The sequence below is a fragment of the Asterias amurensis genome, chromosome 18 (genome assembly GCF_032118995.1).
Source record: "Asterias amurensis chromosome 18, ASM3211899v1".
Classification (NCBI taxonomy): Eukaryota; Metazoa; Echinodermata; class Asteroidea; order Forcipulatida; family Asteriidae; genus Asterias; species Asterias amurensis.
This window is the reverse complement of record NC_092665.1, coordinates 10,307,664-10,327,829: the sequence shown is the minus strand read 5'-3', so window position 1 is coordinate 10,327,829 and position 20,166 is coordinate 10,307,664. Positions and strand designations below refer to the sequence as shown.

The following is a 20,166-nucleotide window of genomic DNA, read 5'->3' as shown; positions in this document are numbered from 1 at the left end:
CCAGCCATATTTTTAGTTCAAACTTGATGGGCCAACTTGGCTAGATTTGTGGTACATCCATTTTGTGTGAATATTGTCTACCAGACATAATCTGCTACAAAATGTATAGATTTCTTTTGTTATGGAGTTTGTGTAATCGTTCGATGAATGTGATGTGATGATTGTATTGTTCGATATTGGTTTGTGAGAAATTGTTGTTGTTGTATTTGAATAGAAAAATCGAACAGCTATGTTATAAAAATGATGTGAACAAAGAAACAAAATTTATGTAAACAAGTCTGGTAAACTACACACACATAGCAACATTCACACAGACAGCCTACAAAGGAGTTGCAAAATTGATTTATTTTGACAAAAATAAACATTGCTACCTATATCGAATAGGCCTATATGAAAAAACACATTTCCTTTAACTGTAGAGACAATGCTTTTAAATATATTTCATACTATTTTGCCAAAACTGGCTGATCTAGCTGGCAATATTCACATGTAGACCTTTCATTTGTCGTGGAGCAACTTTTTGCTAATACCAAACACTATTCAAAATATTCTTGAACATTTTCTAAATAATATTGATAATCAACTCTTATACAGCGCAATTCCAACAAAATTATCATTGTGTCACAAAAAAAGAAACAACATCAGCAATATGAATATCAATACAAAGTCAAAAGTATGATGTGTACACAGAGTTGATGGTGTAAAGAACTTGAGATACAATTGTTAAGCACCCAGTACTCAAAAAATACTTAGTGATTAAATTATCTGAAATTCCACCACGTAGTCCGCAACACGGAAAGTTCTGATCAGAGGTTTATTTCATCGGAAACTTTGGTCATTGGTAAACACATCATCTAGGTCGTGAATCATGCATGAATTATTTGTTATGTCTGAAAGAAAGCTAACGTGTAGTCAGATATGAAACAACTAAAAATACTAGTGAGTGATTATGTAGTGGTCAGTGTATTATTGGTTGTGAGTCTTGTTAATTTTACCCAGTGAAGTGTTTAATTATTTTGATTAAATTACTGTCAGATATTGTGTATGCTTTCTACATGTTGTAGTGTACAAGGATGCATTTCCAATACAAAGAATCAGGTACCCTCTGATGAGGCAAACAAAGAAATATTAAATTCATATCATATTCATTTTCATTGTCATCAAAGGCCAAATTGGATGTGATTTACTTATTAGCAATAAACAGTAGAAACTATTAAAACCTTACTAATAGAATTAAAACATGTATAATAATCTGAAAACAAGATTGAAATATATAAATGTTACATAAATGAAGCTTTTTAAGTGTCCAAAGTCGTGGCTCAATAATCATCCATACTAAACAATCGTAACACAAATTTACACATTTTATTTCATGTTCACACAAAAAATATGAAACCATTCAAATCTTTTCCGGAACTGTCAAAATTTATTTTCATTTTGCATGTTTTTATTTATAAATAGACCTTTCAAAAGAACACATCAGCTTCTGAAGGTTAACCAAGTTTATATTAATAAATGGACACTTTCATCCCAAATGATACATTGGTAAAAGTAGTCTTTGTCTGAGCTGCCTTTACCCCAACAATTAATTTGTGGGTCAGTCATGGAGCTAATTCATCACAGTGACCCCAAAGCAGGTTATAGACACTACCATAGTCTCACGCACCATCACCATTTATCAAGACGGATTCCTCCATGAAGGCCCTGGCTGTGGTTAAACCTCAGCCGTCTCATTATTTCATCTTGGAAACAGTTCCAGCGTTGCTCCTGTTCAAATTCAGGGTTATGTTTATTGTTGGAGCTTCTCTGGTGGCCGCGTCATGTTCTGGGATGTTTTTCTTAGCGCCCCCTTAGGTTCACTGGGGTTTATGAGCGAGCGTAACCCCCATAAGCGTCCCATTAAACCCTTGACTTCCAAAGGCAACATTCTCCCCCCAGCTCATGAGAACAGGGCCAGCCTCATAAAAGAATGCTTACTGTGGAATAATTCTAAGCCATGTTTTCCTTGGTCTTCAGCCAAATTCGCTGGCTTCCTCCAGTTTTTAGCTTACTTATTTTTTAGTGCTTAGCAAAGATGTTCTGACTGGCAGCGTAATGGCTTTGGCCTTTGATAAAACAGCACATCCATCTTGAACTAAAAGTCATTGCCCGCTTGATAGCTTGATTCTCACCCAACGTTCTTTGTTCACCGCGCCGTCAACGTATTCACTGGAAACCATGTCACCGCAACATTCTTTAAGTTCAGTGACTGATGCGCTAGATTGAAAATCAGGTCGTTCAGTGTTTGTCATCTTTTGTCCACCAAATATTCCTTCTCCAATGATTCAGTCCAATAATTTTGGCATTTGTTAAATATTGAGGAATCGTTTTCCGACCCAGAATCCTAAAAGTAATTAGAGTAGGTCCACAGTTACTATCCCAAATTTAATATTGCTTTTTCTTAATGCCGTCCAAGAGAAGGAGTCGGAAAGAAAATCAATTTAGAGCGAGGGATTCTTACGCAAACATTAAGGTGTGTGAGAAATTATAGCTATAAAAGATGTTCCCTTATTGGAAACAATTTCTTCAAGTAGTAAAAGAGTATTGGTTAGTTATTTTTAGCTTCCATCCCTGCTCTTAAAAATAAACTCCTTTAAAAAGAGGTATTTTTTAATGAAATGGTCTGCTAAAAAAAGAGTTGGCTACAATTAAGTTAACGATTGTTAAGTCTTGTGCTCCCCCAAGGTCCCAAGTCTGAAAATGTTGTCCTGTGTGTTTGTATCCATCTGCAATGGAACCTTCAATCAATGGTAGGAGACCACAAGGTTGTGTTATATGTCTTTTATGGGGACTGTGGATGGTTGGCCACATTTCGCAGGTTGTAGGATCCTTTGTCTACAGAGGACGTTCTGAGGTTTGACCTTGTACGCCCATGGTGGCATTGACTCAAATCGGATTCCGTTAAATTTAAAATTAAAAAGCGCAGAGTCTTATACCAAACCAACCCAAAAGCCAAGTTTAGTGAACCTACACTGATGCCCTCTGTATGGGCCCATCGCTTAATGAATTAGTCCAGGATTTGTTGCCATTCGTTTCACAATTCATTAAATAACCCCAGCCGCCTGGGAGTGCAGAATGCTTGATTGAATCAAGACCTCTCAAAAGTAAGTATCAATTTTTAGCCAAAACACCTGATAAGGAAATGAAATCCCAACTGTAACACTGTAGGATTATCAGTCTGATCCCCAAAAGACGGTTGTAACCGCCCGTAGCATCCTGAACTACGTTGGCGGGAGGGAGGAATGACTAAGCCGCGTTGGTACTGTTGATGACAACTGGAGTGCATGCAGACAAATGGCGGTAGGGAGGGACAAAGGATTGTCCTCGGCAAGGCTGGGGTTAGGTGTGAGCCTCATGTGGTGTAGGATACCACGGGAGCAGCTGAAGGCCGGGTGATGAGCTCATGGTGTACCGGCCCCAATCAATATAGCATGGAGTCGTAGGGATGTCTCTATTGTCTTGGTCACACATCCAATATGTCCCGGCTCCGCTTGTTTTTCCCTACTGGTGTACGCTACAACCATACCACTCCAGTATTGATCCTTCAGTCTTGTTTGATGTGCCTCGTATATAGGCAGCTTTGTTGACTTAGATCTTGTTCCAGTTCCTGAAACCCCTTTGTCGTTCTACAAGAGTGTACATTGATCCTACCTTAGCCCTAATGTATCGGCTTCAGGTTGGGAAAAAGTGACAAGCAACTGAAACAATGCCTTTGACGGAGAGGAAAGTTAGACACCCATTTCGCCCGTAGCGGAGTTTAGTGTTGTGGTAGTGTTAAACAAGATACCTGTTCAAATTTCAAATGAATGCACTTTTTCTACTGGAGATCAAACGTCTTGGTGACAGGTTGAATTTTCAGAGAAACAAAAACAACAAAGAAAAAATACCAAAGAAAGCCTCGATCATGTGGTTCCATTGCAATGAAACAAAACATTCTGGTATCTATTTGGAACTCTGTCCAGCTTCTAACAACTAAATATCCAATTCAACGCAATAAACAAATAATACAGTTATTTGATTAGAATTGATGAGGTTTTAAATGCTTGAGCATTCCTGGTGGACCTGTTATGTAACTGTATCTCCCATGAAATGCTTCTTATTGATTTTGTGGAAGTTTTCAACAACAAAAATGTCAATAGTTTGACTAACATGCTAATAATGTCAGCACAATAGACCAGCTATTTTGCATGAAATAGGTAACTTGTAAAGTAAGTCAAGTGTGTATAATGTAGACATGGAAAAGTGTGTAATTTGGAAAAAGGGAATAGTCATGGAGTTATATATAAGAACTAGAGGGCGCACTGGCCTATATACGCGACCCGGCATGCACGTAGGCGGCCATTTTCTAAGTTGATAAAACAGGCATTGCTTAGTGTGTGTTTTTGCGGCTAGTTGAAAAAACAGCATGGCGTAGCGTTTGATAAACATAAACTCAAATGTGTATTTCATATTCAACGCACGTACAGAATGGCGCGCTCGTGTCTAGTTGCGGTCCTGTTGTGTTTGTGCAAGAAACATCACCAGTGCGCCCTCTGGTTCTTATATATATAACTCTATGCGAATGGTATCCTACCAATGGACATAGTCTGCTTTCAGACATCAAACAGTCAATATTATACAAGAGATCATAACTTGAAATTCAGACAGTCTCTACTAAAGCAATAAACAGTTGTCACCCACGAAATACCAGTTTAATGAAACAAAACCAATCTACTTAAAACAACCAATTTCATTTCATACATACATGAAACAGTTTTGATTAAGACATTTTTATCAAATCTCAATAAAACCATAAATGAATCGGCTGTTGGTTTTACCTCTGTGGTTTTACACAAATGGAAGACAGAGTAATACAGCAGGTTCTCGTTTCGCAAAAACAGGTTACACCTGACTGTACCACCTCTTCAAAAACTTGTCTTCACTTGGCCATTTCTATGTTTTCAGTGGGGATTGTGCAATATTGTCTTTTGTACAATACACAAAGGCTCTATCTTGTAAATGATTTAGAAAGTCAACGTTGTCAGTTGCAAAAATTCTCATTAATTGCTGTGTATATATCTGGGATGTCTCTGTCAATCCTGTCCAATAACGCAGCATTATAGCTCCATGCTGGCACCAACTCAAGCCCAATCAACCATAGACTTGCTCCAAGTGGGACAGTCCGTCTACAGGAGTGTTTACAAGTTTCAACAGTTGAGATTTCCAAAACAATTTAGATCCCGCAGTTTACATTTCCTATAAACCATGGAGGTAGAAATAGAGATGAGACATTTCGAACTTTTATCTGAACTCAGACTTAATGTTTGCTGGTGTTAAAAGGTGCTTCTGTTTTCTACAGGTGTAAAGGAATCCTTCTTTTCAATATGCGTTTATAGTGCTGAGATTATCTGTTCCCCAGAAAGCCCATTGAAATTTATAACTCTAGGGGTAAGTTGAGGAAGGAAATGCCTTCAAATTACCTTCTAAAGTTTGAACCATATAGTTGTCAGCATTAAAATGACCCTGGCTGTTGTAGCCCTACGCATAAAAAAAATTAAAATATTAAACACCAAAATGAACTGAACAATTGAACAAAAAACTGTATCTTTCTAAGTGAGAAATCAATCACAAATGTTGATCGCTGAAAGTCCAGTATTTTATTTTTTACAATCCATCATTTATAGGGTTATGTTCGACCTAAGGTTTACCTATCCTAGTGCTTCAAGCCCTATGCGCAACCATGAATATTGTGGTATGATGGACTAGTACAACTCTAGGCCCGGTGTTCTTTGTCTGGGAGACAGTTGTTCTAATTCGGCTAGCTGATTTATGCCCCACTACCATAACTAGATGATTTGGACCATTGAGGTGTATTAGACCCTTTCCAATCAGCTGGATTGTACAGGCATTTGCACTGACGGATTTATGGCCTGATCTGTAATTATTATGACACTGAACTCTTACTCTGACCATGCTTTCGTTTTCTTTGGTCTTGGTTGATAGTGCTTGTTTTTTTCGTCGTCTGGTTTTGAGTTGCACAGTGAGGGGCTGTAAGAATTTCTAAAATACTTGGTATTTGTCGTTTTGGGTGGAAAACTTGAATTCAAATGATTAAAATGTCAAGAAAAGAAGATAATTTTCAACATGTTTATGTTATTTTAATAGTGATACAACTAGTTGTTTTATGTTGCTGTTTTAGCAGGACTCTCTATATTTCTATTCCTTACATTTTCCCAAGATAAACAAGGTTTAATTGGTTGATGAGAAGTTAAAATTAAGTAAGTGTTGTTTGATGAGAACAGCTACAACAAATTCACTTCTGAATTTAAGTAGGCCTATATTCTTAATAAATCACAGCAGCTCCTCAGGTTTCATAAAAGACATGTATTTTTTATGGACGGTTGTTGGCTTTCCAAACTTGCGAGCACTTCAGCTTGAAATCTTGTCCAACTCAAGTACTCATAAATACGTTCTTGTGATAGCAATTTTACCCCACACACACAGTATCTTTGATAAGCTCAATTAATAACCATAAAAGCATGCAGTGTTTGTTTAGTTGGTTATAGTTTAACCATGGTTCAGTAATCCATCAGCAGGCAGGATTTGAGAAGGATTATTTTGCAGAGATAAAAAACAGACACAGTTATTGTTGGGAGGTACTTTGCTGTCGATCACAGTGCTTGTGGTAGATAACAAACAGAGAGATAGGGTTATCATTAATAAAGCTTTTGCTAGACATAAACAAAATGCGCCTTCACAATGCGTACACAAAACAATTTGGGTGATAACAACTTAGCATTCTTTGAAGAACTAAGTAAAGTAAGCTACATGTAGCCATCATGCCAGTTCAAGAAGATGTTTGTTACTGATCTATGCATGCGGTGTGGGCTGGTGGCTCCACAATTATTTTACTCTGATAATACCAGCTTGACATTTCCTAAACCCTTTGTCAAGAAAATATGGTTTAGATCCGCAGCTCTGAATCAATCTGTAGATATTGTATGCACCTTTGAAAAGACTCATGCAAAGTATGTCCGAAGCAAGATCTGGATAAAGATTTAATAAACACCATAAACTACTGGATGAAGATTCCTTTCCACACAAAAGTACTAATAGAAACAACCAGACATATAACATAAGTAGGCTTTAAATTGACTGCAAAAAGTGTTTGTTTACCATTCATGTGAGTGCTGCTGGTCACTGCTATATCATATAGAGCATAGCAAAATATCTTTCATTGGGAGCGCCCCTGAAGCTATTAAAATTTACTTTTCTGAGTTTCCCCTCATAACTCTACAAACCTTACCCTTATGTGAGCCAAATCCCACTTGGTCAATTACGAGATGTAGGAGCCATTAAATTGGCAAATATTGACCTTGTCCAACCATTTAAAGTCACCAGACCATACCAACTGCTCATATCTCACCCCCTACTCACCACAAAAACCAATTCCTCACCGCCACACTTTATCCCACCCTTTCAAAGTATAATGATATGATTAATCCTCAGTGGCACCTAGATGGATTGGCTATTTTTGGGGGGTCCATCAAGAGGATTCCTGGCATATTTTGGCCTTTTTTGAGGGATGCTTTTTGTCCCGAGAGAATCCCCTGTAATATTTCTTGAGCCCTGTCACTGATTAAAAAACTCTAACAAAGATACTTATGAAGTACTGTCACTGCAGCTAGAATAATAGTGTGGAAGATAAGCATTCCATATCGAAAAAAATAATGAAAGTTTTGAGCATTCATGTCCAAATTTACCCCCTTTTTTTCCAAACACAATTTTTATTTTAAGTCTTCAGGTTTTGATTGTGTAAAAGTAATAATTCCCCCTAATGTCGTTTATTACAGTGTTGAGTTACGTTTTTAAAATTTGCATCAATGTCAAATTTATCTGGCAGCCACAGTCTACTAAAGTTTCACACATTTTGCTCAATGCATAAATCACTAAGTACTTTGCATTTGAAATTGAGGTGCACACACGTCTCATACTGTTTGTTGACATACTTAAAAAAAGTTTTTGGTATTTTCTTTCTTTTTTGCATTGTATCTTTCATATATTAAAGTAGGTTGTTTATTTTGAACTTGTGGCAGCCCACAGCCAGTAGTTTGCCCCAAAATGTACTGCTCATTTCATTTCTCACTGCTCATTGTATACCATACTTGCTATTAGAAATGGAACCAAAAGCAAACCATGTCGTCAAACTATTGACTTTTTGGACATGTGCATTTCACCAGATGTAAGGAGTAATTGTAGTTGGTAATGTCAGGCTCCAGCATGGACTCCATGGACTCGTAATGGTTAAAAGTTCTCCCACAAGCAGCCCGGAGCTTTTTCAAGAAATACATATCATTGTAGCATCTTAGAAAATTGAACTTCATGGCTCATATCTACACCTAAACAAATAACCAGTCTTGAGTTATCCATCAAGCCAGAAGGCAGATATGCATAGACTCTGACCTCCGAAAATCATATCAGGGTCTTCAGGGAAGAATAAAACTCTTGAAGAATGCTAAACCTTTCTTGTGTTTGTACAAGTTTACCGGAATCCCCTTGTTGTGTAGGGGAGAAATATTTCTGATTGAGGCATAGTAGATATATCAAATTTGGGATTATTGGCAAACCAATTATGACCAGGTGATCGGCTAATTCCAATAGATTGATGTAATTATTGGATGGTTATGTGAGAGGAAACATTCTCAGTGGACATAAATTTGTGTCAGGTAGCTGAGATGGTTGATTCCGCATGGGATTTCTTAGTTGAGGTTCGTGGAGGTAGCACATTGTCAATTTATGGTTACTTTGTGGCAGTCTATAAACCTTTGGTAAATGTCTAGTGTTTTTAAAAGGTGAAGTGTTTGATATTGCGCATAGCAGAGCTGTACATTTACCACCCCTACCCCATCAAAGTAAAAAAAAAAAAAAGGCATGATGCTGTTTCAAATCCTCATGTAATTTTAACCATCAATAAGTATTGCACCCGACTGCTACTCTGGAAATGACATTAAAATCATATATGTTTCAGAGGTGCCAGACTATTGCAGACTATAGCCTCAGTTTGAATCCCATAGCTTTGTGATTATCAAAACTAAGATGGCTTCAGATTTAGGCTTCATTTAGGCCTACATCCATCATACAACCATTTAGCTGTGCATAGACTTGCATTTTCACAACCAACAGAATCCTTTATTTCACCACCTACAGTGGTAGTGAGACGCTAGCCATATGCCCCTCCTAACCCCTCCTTTTAATGGATAGGATTTCCACTAATGGAATATAATGAGGTGTGATAACCAGAACCCATCCATCCATGTGTCATCGCTTTCTTTGGTGGCTGTAGTTGATGTCTGATTTGGTTTGCTATGGTCTACTGGAGGTTATGTGCTGTGGTAAATCTTATAGTTAACGCATGAAACCACAAAAGAAGGCATTTGAACTTCAATCAGTTTCAGTAGAAAGTGACCACATCCCTGTCTGTATAGAGACAGTTAATAGGTTTTAAGTGCAGGAATGTTCAGAGGAAATTGTGATCATGTTTTTGTTGTAGGAAAAACACTATTTACAATATTCTTCAATTTCTGTCTTAAATTGCAGCCAAAAGCCACAACCATATTCAAAATATGCCTGTATAAAAGATTGCTTTATTGAAACATCCGTGCACAGATGAGTCAAAAGAAAAACAGCCCGTCTCAGCTAAAACTGTAACTTTGAATACATTTGGTCCCGCAGGCTTGACTTGCGTATCTGTGCACCCACTCTGCTGCCTGTCTTGATAAACATACCCCCTCTCTTGCATCCATGCCAACAGCATTTAGCTATGGGAGGATGCAGCCTGCAACAGTGTGCTATGGTTGCATTGTGAGCATTCCATCACATTAATACCTAGGGGCCCCAAACTTCATTAGATTCAACACTTTTTTTTTATACTGACTCTAGCCATTTTAAGTAAATTTCTGTTGTTGACTTGGGTAGGAATTACTTCTAGTCCATTGCACAACAGCAGTTACCCAAGTCTAAAAATGGACATTTGGCCTCTGGCAGTCAAAAAGTAGATTGATTAGTTGATTATTGAATGATTTCTGCAAGTCAAATGGTAGCCACAATGGAATTTATTTGCCCTCTGGGTACCAGACCAGTTAAAGGGGAACCAATGTTAATTTTAGGCAAATATTTGTTTTAGTCTACCCCATAAATGTACGCCATGCAAATTTCTTAGTATAAAATAAAGTCTACAATACTGCAAGACAAGGCACAATATTTTCCCCTAAATGTTTTTTGTCTTCAGGCATCTTAATGGAAAAAGTTGTTGATTTGAGGAAGAAAATCTTACCATTTTACATCAGGTTGTATTTCTCTTTATGATACATTTATTTTATAGTAGAATAAAAGAGTACAGGATTAATCTTAAAATCGTTTCACATAAAAATGTGGAAATCTAACTCAGCGCCTTACCTTTAGTTTTATAATGTGGACTTGTAAGTTCTATAATTGAATACATACTACAATTTGATCTGAAATTCATGGCCAACAGCTGTTATTTGGGCAACATTTTCAAGGAGCAACATTTCGTGGAAATGTCGCTGGCAATTTTAAGCAGTTGACAAACTCACTTTTACATTTTTTTTGAGGAAAAAAAACCCATGATGTATTATTTTCACCAAGGGACTTGTAGGCCTGTATGTGTTCGATCAAGATCATTTCAGTAGTGGATTTGTTTCAGCTTTTGGTTTCTTTTTTTCCATAGAGAGTGAATGAGATTTTAACTGGGTTATGGCATTTAAAGGGATTGTTAAAAGGGGTAGTTTGCGGACTTGCTGTTTGTTTCAATCTGTAAAACTAACTTGTGAAACGTTCATTTCAAAAGGTGGTAGCGTTTTTGAGATAATGCTGAAAAATCTAGAGCGGTTATGTTCATGCAAGAAGAATAATCTGGAATTGGAATACACAATCTGAGAGATTCACTTCAGTTTTTTTGGGGGGAAATTTAGTGATATCTTGTTCCATAACTTGGAACTGAAACGTTTCTCAAAATGAAAAATATCCAAAGCTGTCTCAGTGCTGTACTTCTCACCCAGTGAGTTGTTATCGCCATTGATTTTCAGATTCTCTAGAAAACATATATAGACCATACAAAGTGGTGCTTCTTAAACTGTGCTTCCACACTTGTGTTGTGCTTTTTCGTTCGTAGAGAAATGATGACCAGAAAAAGATCAATAAGTTTGTTGAGGGAAAGAAAGTTTCTTTTGTTTTCACTTCAGACAAAGGTACTAAAACTGTACCACTCATTTATGCTGTTTGCAATCGCAGGCGTCCTCCAAGGCCCTCATAAGCATTACTTAACTTCTCCACCAGATAGTTTCTCTCCTATCTGGATGCATACCTCAAGTCATAATGTGGAGGACATCAAGTAACGCTAACTTGTCCCTTTCTTGTCTTTAGCTACAACACAAAATGATTAACTACACGTTCTCATTGCTAGTGCTGAAAGGTGCATGCTCTGGCGGGCAATCTATTTCCCTCTAATCAGACCTACTGCCAGTTTCAGAGTAGCCCAAATTAGCTTGAGCAGGGAGACAACCAGAAGATTCTCCTCTGAGTCTCGCCCTGTTTCAATCTTGTTATGAAGTTCGTGTTGGCAGGGCAGCAAAGCACTAAGTAGTGCCTTAATCGGACCCCTAAGCATGGCGCGTGGTAATCGTGATTTTCTCCAAATGCTAGGCGAGATCGTTGTCAACTTTTAATGCACTTGGCTTGCAGGAGCAGAGATGGGAGACGATGATGTTGAAAGATGTTTTTTAAACAAGTGTACAGTTTGTTGGAGTTTGTGACATTAATTTCTGAAACCGCTGCTGGTGCTTGACATGTTTTTTTAATTGGGTGATGGCGGCTGTAAATACTTCTGAAGTACTGGAAGAAGTCGGTAGTTCCCTAGCTAAGAATTTCTGCTGACTGGGTAGCTTTTGAGGTACAAAATATGTAATGAAAGGAATTAGTAAATCTATACTTATTACCTTTCAATCCATAAAATGTATTTTTAGTACAAAAATGACAGTTGTTTTAAAATTAGTATCAGATGGAATACATTTGTCAAATATAACTTTCTATAAATATATCCTTCCATCGATATAAATGCAAATCAGTGGCCATTTTTGTAATTGCAAGCTGCAGATCAGATTTGTATGTTCAAATACCCATCACTCATGATCCCAATGTATCCAGCCGTCGGTTTCACCAAACTCTTCCTAACTAAGGATTAATCTTAGGACTTAGGACAGGTTCAGTTCCGTATCCAAATACGTAGGACGAATTGAACCCATCATAAGTTAGGACGGGTTACTCGTCCTAACTCGAGTTAGGATTAATCCTAGCGTTTTGTGAAATCGGCTGCTGGACAATTTAATCCTCTGATTGTTATTATCATCAGAAATGTACTGACTTTAAATATTTTTGAAATCATCAGATTACTTGAAACTCAAAATGAAATAGGAAAAAGGGACTACATTTGAAACTATTCATTTCATTTGTTATGTATTCGCGATTGACGTTTGAGATATCCATTTTATGTAGCAGGTTATTTGATCGCTGAGCTAACATTGCAGCAGTTTTAAGTGCACAAACAGCAGTATCCACCCACCCCATTTCAACCCATCCATTACAAGTTGTTTAGCAAGGACACACAGGAACTCATCAGGATCCAGTTTGTCAGTAACTTTACAAGTATTGATGTTCAAATAGAGTCCATCCCCCACACCCATCCATAATACTTAACTTGCAGCTCCTGCCAGCCAGAGGGAGAAAAAAGAAGAGGGAAACAAGCTTACCCATTAGTGTTATACTTTTCAATCCTTCATCCGGTTTTACCCAACTCTGGATGCAGAGAAAGGGAGTGAGAAAAAAAAAGGCAATTGCCCTGTGATAATTCCTAACACAGATCTGTCACTCCAGATTATTTGTTGCCTGTTTTACTGGAAAGGGGACCATGGAAGTAGTGTCTCTTCCAGGGGTGACCCTCTCTCGGCCTTGCATACCCATCTGATGGAAACAACGAAGGGAAAGATACTCTAATCTGTTGTCAACACCCCCATCAGGCGTGAATGAAAAACAAGCAAGACAGTGCTTTTTGATTGCCATTACACGCTGGCAGAAATGATCGCTGTATCTGTGCTGGAAAGTTGTTTCAACTTGGGTGTTGTTGCCCGGGTTTCAGGTCATGTGAATTTTAATTCTTCGCATCAAAAATGAATTCAAAAATAATTTTGTTCAGATGTTGAAATACAGGCTGGAGTGGCACAATTCACTCGGATCTTACAAACTCACATCAACCGAGATTTTCTCCCATAACTTGTGTTTAACTTCATACATCTTTTTATACCAGGGCTGGTACTGGGGATATATTACATCCAGTTACCCATCCAGACTATACAGCCCGATACCCTTACATGTCAGCTTGTTTTGGGATCTCAGCAAACTTCCATGGTGACGCTCTGTCACCCATCCAGCCCTTACAGCCCTGATATACATCTCAGCTTGGTTTGGGATCTAAACATGCTTACTATGGTATACGCCTACTCACCCATCTACACTGTAGACTACACCCTACAGCCCTGTCATCCCTTACATCTTACATCTCAGCTTGGTTTGGGATCTAAACATGCTTACTATGGTATACGCCTACTCACCCATCTACACTGTAGACTACACCCTACAGCCCTGTCATCCCTTACATCTTACATCTCAGCTTGGTTTGGGATCTAAACATGCTTACTATGGTATACGCCTACTCACCCATCTACACTGTAGACTACACCCTACAGCCCTGTCATCCCTTACATCTCAGCTTAGTTTGGGTTCCTGCCATACCTTCATAGGTGATATATTACGCCTAGTTGCCCATCCAGACAACACCCCTACAGCCTTGACATCCCCTTACAAATTATTACAGTTTTGTTGCAAACACTTGGCTGATGGTGCAAAGTCATGTTTGATAGGGTCGCCTACTGCGACCAACTACTACCTGGACAGCTGCATTAACATGTCCTAAGGCTTCAGGGTTTTATTCCTTGAACATGATACATGGAAGGTGGTCATTCACCCTCATCATACTCTGACCACCCTTCACTTAACATGGAATCATCCAATATAGCCTGAAAAAAAAAATCAGTTTTCAGTGACACTTCAGATTTTTTTCCCCCATAAGGATTCGCTTTAAAAAAATATGTAACGTTCGAAGTGTCAGTCAGTGTAGAAGTGATACTGCGATGGAATTATTATACCCTGTGTTGTAGTGGAATGGTCCAATTTCGTTTGAAGATGTAATTTTTTTGTGTAAGCATATCAATTTGCTGACTGGGAAAGCTGTTTTCTGTTTCTGTTTGCATTTAACACTATTTAAATCACTTGAGCAAAATATATAGTCATACTTCATTCACATGAAAATTTATCGACTTGTGTCGGTAGCATTATTGGATGCCCCCATTCTAATAAAGATGAATGTAATTGTGCAACATTTCATGCAATCAAATTACTTTTGGAAATGTTCAAATATTACAATATGGAGATTCAGTGTTGTTTTAATAACAAGTTGCCCTGCATCACCACATGGTAGAGTGACATCATCTAAGAAAGAGAAGAATTGTATCTTAGAGTAAAGTAGAAACGGGAGTTGAAGGAGTGATAGGTGCGATAGATGTCTTCCGATAAAGTGACCAAGATATTTGGGAAGACTGATTCAAGAAATTTTAAAGTGAGGCAAAGTAAGTTAGAAAAGTTAAACAGTGAGACAGAGAGACAGAGATTGTTGGATGAGGTTAAACCAATAACCCTTTGACCGGTATGCCATCAAACATTGGAAAAGAAGAGATTTGTAGACCTACTTTACTTTAGGCAAAAATGTGTATAGTTGGTATGAAAACAAGCTAGCTGTGTCATAAATCATGTGATAAATCATTATGGAACTCAAATAACTTGTAAGAAAGTTTATTTTTAAAGGCTAGACTTTGATTGTTGGTTATGCATGTTGAAACTTAAGTTCTTCAAATGCACAACTTCTACACTCAGTTGTTGGTAGACTTTTCATGGTTTTGTGCACTAAGCTCAAAGTGAGTGTATTCAATAGCCTGTTTGCACACAATTTTTGCAAATGATTTGATTGAAGCCGGAAGCAACCAACTAAAAAATACTTTTCCTCCAACTTTCAGGTATTTACCGTCAAATGATATGGGTGGTCTTGATATGTAAAAGTTATTATCGGAAAAATGCCTTGGGAAGACAAGAAATGCAGTGTTGTTTCTGCAGGTTATTGAATTTATGACAAGTACTAGTGTATTTCCCTGTTGAATTCTAATAAAAACGTGATCAATCGAGAAATTGTCTCAAATTAAACGATATTAGAAAATGTGTAAAGTTGTTAAGAATTATCATTTATTTGGGGATATTGCTCGTTAAATCACAGAAAATTATGAAATTAATTTGTTATGACAATACCATAGCATCAACAACTCATTCACAACAAGCGGAGTTGTGATTTGTACGTGAGAAAAAGCCGACTTTCGTTAGACCCTCGCTATGCTGAGGGTGCAGTGAACTTGTCCATGGTTCCCTGTACGTGCTTCTTACGGAATGCTGTCTCGCAGTGCTGGTGTGTTATCCAGCCGTGCAATCGGTGGCAAGCAGGAGGACTTGGACAAGGAACACAGGGTGGCACCCAGCATGAGCCAAAATGACTCCAGGTGCAGTTGACAGCAGACACTGTGCTAAAATAACCTCCTGACAAGAGATGCACTGCTCCTTAAAAATATATCCACACCAAAATTGACGTTCATATTAAAAAAAATCACCCGCTTACCAGTATTTTTTCTTCAGACAGTGAGCCCTAGAGCCAGTTCTTTCACAACCCTTATGCTTGTTAAAAAACCTGGATTGATTTCACACAGATTTAAGACTATATTCTTAAAAACTCAAGGCTAGTCCTAAGTTAGGACTATCTTTGTGAAGTTATTCGAACTATCCTACAACTAAATTAAAAGTTGAATGGTAAGTATAGTTCATACTTGTTGAGTGATTTGAGAACTGAATGGAAAGTATAGGGATGAATGAGGCTGTGTGTGGTTGATAGATGATCCCTGATGGTTTTTAGTTGACATTCATACATATCTCTTACTAAAACAACAATATTCTCATCTGCAGGAAAGGCTTTCATGTGCACTCATAGTGGGAACACTCAGAAAATGCTACTGGTGTTGTTATAGAACTGTGAGATATTTTGTTACCATGGTTATACTGCACTTAATATTAACGTTTACAGACTTTAAAATAGGCTATTATGTATGAATATAAATGAATGTCGACTTGGAAGGGAAAGCAAGGTATAATATTTAATAGAACATTTTACTATATTTAGCTATCAAAAACAAACAAGTTGCTATAATTATGTCCCTATTTGTCATAGTTAACCAGAGAAAACAAACAAGTAGCTATTTAAGGGAAGTTGTTTTGAACACGAAATTCTGTAATCTTTTGAAATAGCAAAACACAAACTGCCTATTGACTCAAAATGCCGTTGACATTTGACGATCTACTAAAACAGTTGGAGGTGAATTTGTATTATTCAGTCTCGTTTGGAGTAAATCCTGGTTCCACGCAGATAGCAATTTATTCAAGTGGATTACCATCAATTTCTCTTTTGCTCTTTTCTTTAAGGTCATTGACCACTTAGTGGGAGCCCTACGTTCCTGACAAATTCAACGTCTACCTCAATTTACTCTGTTAAATTCTCAAATTGTTCTTGTCGGATAATCCCTCGTCCTCGTCCTTTTCCTCGAGTGCCTCGTTGCATAAAACATTAATTTGTGGTTTCAGTTTAAATTCTCGCAGTTGTCTGAACTTGTTCAAGTGATATGGAAAGTGAAGGCATTTGCAAAGTCAATTTCGGTGCATTTGTATGTATTTTCTGAAGGACTTACAAAGATTTGCTTTTCACTAAATTTGTATCTACAATTCAAATGAAGCAAAGAGCCAGGCCTGATGCTTGGTTCTTGTAAGGGCACCTCAATTTGAAAAAAGTGTACTGAAACATGTTAAGGGGCACCAAGGCGATAGAAAGATACATTAAAAAATAAAACGTTATTGTCCCACCAAGGTCAATTCATGAATGGAATTCACCGAGCGTTTGATTCAAAAACCTTTTAAGCAACATTCAAAAGTACAGTAATAAAATGCCAGTTGAAACCGTACAAATACCGTTAAAAGACAAATATATAAAAATGACTTACAAAATGAAGCTGTTATTTAAATCCAATGTTAACAGAGGCATACAAAGGGCACAAAGGCCTCTTCAACATCTCTGTAGCATCATGCCTGCATTTATAGCATGCGTTTATTAAAAAGAGTTAAGAAAGATTATGTTTATATTTATTTTATTCATAAGTAAATACCACAGTGTATTAATCTTTCACAAACACAACAATATCAGTTACACATTATCAACATGTAGACTCGGAATGAAGGTGTTTCTTCTATTTTTTTGTGAAGTTTTTTTTGTCCAGGAGAAAATTCTGTATCTGATTTATTTTCTTGCAACCACTCATACACTGTTGAAAACCCTCTCAGTGCAAGCATCAACAAAACACCTCATGCCAAGCAGTGATGAATGACCCGAGTTAGCTATAATTTGACTCCAGGCCTCATGCTGAAGCCACCAGTAGATCTGCAATCAGGAGAGGGTTCGCTAGAAGCGATCTGCAGTTCTTCATCATTAAGATACAGCTCCTTTTTTGGTTGGATGGGGGGGGGGGGACATGGTTGGCAGTGACTGAGAAGAATATATGTGATTTGCCCAGTGTCAAATGTTTCAACTTTTTTCATCGTGAATTGGTAGAATTTATTATTTGGCATATCAAGTAAGTGACTTTCTCTTGTTTACAGTTTTCAAAAGTGAGATGAGAGCACTTTAATCAGTATGAAATAAGATTTTCCATGATACGCCGCAAAGATTCAGCAAACATCTGATTTCAGGGGATTCTTTTCAAAAAGGTGATTAGGCCTAATTCATCAGAGTGTTTGATGTTATATTGTGTGTATGTTTACCTTGTTTTTATTGCAAATAATACCACTGATTGCAAATAATAACTGAGTATTGAAATTGTGAGCTTGTTTGAAATGTCCAGTAGTATTTGATGGAAAAGGTGCTGTAATAAAGTTTTCCCTTTTCTATTTTGGTCATTTGCTTGCCAGACCTTGAACATTTTCACTTTGACAAATCTGATAGTGTTTTCACTGGTCTGTATCTGAAGGTTTTTATTTAACCTTGCCATTTTGTAATGGAACTCGTACTTCATTCCTACCTCCATGTTCATATGAACAATCTGTGCAGTTATTGGCTAAACTGTTGCCAGCTGGACCACTCAGAGAGGACTCTCTTGTGGTCCTGGGGTTGTATTGTAACCACAGACCACTGTTAAAGATGAACCTTGTCAGATGGTTGTCTCGCTGATGTGGCCGACTTGCAGTCTGCTTCTAGTAAACATGTCATTTGCCCGAGCGCCTCAATGTCGTCAGTGGCAGTTGTGTAATCAGAATCAATGCCATTAACTATTGATCATTACAACTATGTCACTCACCAACAATCGTCATAAACTGTATTGTACAATTTACATGTACAAGGAACAGTATTATTGTACACAGAGAAATTCAGACTGCTTTGAGCTTGGTTAAATCCGTTGGTGTGGACAACAAGATGATCTACATGCTTGCCCCCAAAACTTCACCAACTGCTGTCAAACTTTGTCCATTCATGTGACTTGATTACAGATACAAAAGTACAAGAGAGTGTACTGCATTGATATGAACTGAAATGAATTGTTTGGTTGGATTTCACATTTGAGTAAGCTTTGTTTGAAAATATTGAAATATGATTGATTGAACTGCAAACAAAGTTTTCTACTAATATACCATTCCTTTAAACTTATGTTTTGCATTAACCTTCAGTTATATTTTTGAACACCTGTTAAAAATTATGATAATAAAGGGCAAAGAACATGTGCATTGTTTCACTTTCAAAGTATATTTTGCGCAGACTTTGGACTCTGTAGCCATGATCAATACTATATAATTTTATCAATTGTTTTTGGAGCCATCCTGCCGACTATTCCTAAAAGCTCCACATAATATGCAGATGTTCCTATAAACCACAAATCCACGATCACACTTAAGTTAGTAACTATCAATAGTAACAATTTGTTCATCTTCAGTAGTCTTTTTTCCAAGTAACACTAACAGGAATCTTCTCACAATTTCACGAGAGACCAAACCCCATACAGACAATATTATGACAACCATCAATAATTAGATTAGTAGAATCAACAGTGATTCAATGTGCTTTTTGGTTTATTTACTTATCATAAAGTATTATCCCCCCTGCAGTAAATCACCCAACATAGTAATTGATCATTCTATTGACACCATCTGCCCACATCGCGCTGCAGCTTCCCGCTTTCCTCCTCGCATTGATACATGTTGCAGGCATTTTTCTGCCTTAACGAATACACCACAGAGTCCTAGAAATAATATTGATAAAAGCTGGACAAACTCTGCAATACATGAGTCACGGTTGCGTATACAATACATTGCCTGGGATAGGGTCGGGTCAGACCCATCAGTCCTGGGCAATGCATGGGTATTGATCGAGCTTCATCAATGCTTAAAGGGAATCTCTCCAATTTGTTGAACAGTCCTTCTTATGGTTAAACTCCTATCTAGATAAAGTAACTGGTATCACAGCGATGGGTAGATGATGTTTCACAGGAAAAAGAACCCGGTTGTGAATTCTAGATCTTATTTTTTAAGATTCTTGACATCATCTGATACACAACAAAGTAATTTTGTCCCCTAAATGCTGCCATTGTAGGCCATGTTATTCTACATTGTATACAGCATGGGGTTTAACTGTAGTCAGGTGTCTTGACCACTTAGTCAGAAATGGCCATGTGTTAGTCTGAAGGCACCAGTCTGAAACTGATGGATTCAGACTTAAATGAGAATGACCCAATGTATGTCCTAAGACTGTATCCCCATTGGAAAAGAGCTGGGGATAAAACTGAAGGGGAACACATTTTCAAATTTTCAAATAAAAAATAAACTTATAAGATA

At 37.6% G+C, this 20,166-nt stretch overlaps 1 protein-coding gene across 3 annotated transcripts in view; it reads left to right on the top strand.

Moving 5' to 3' along the window:
- Positions 1-20,166, top strand: part of LOC139951118 (ephrin type-B receptor 1-B-like) — a 194,401-nt gene that overhangs the window by 37,213 nt on the left and 137,022 nt on the right. The gene's annotated exons all lie outside the window — the stretch shown is intronic.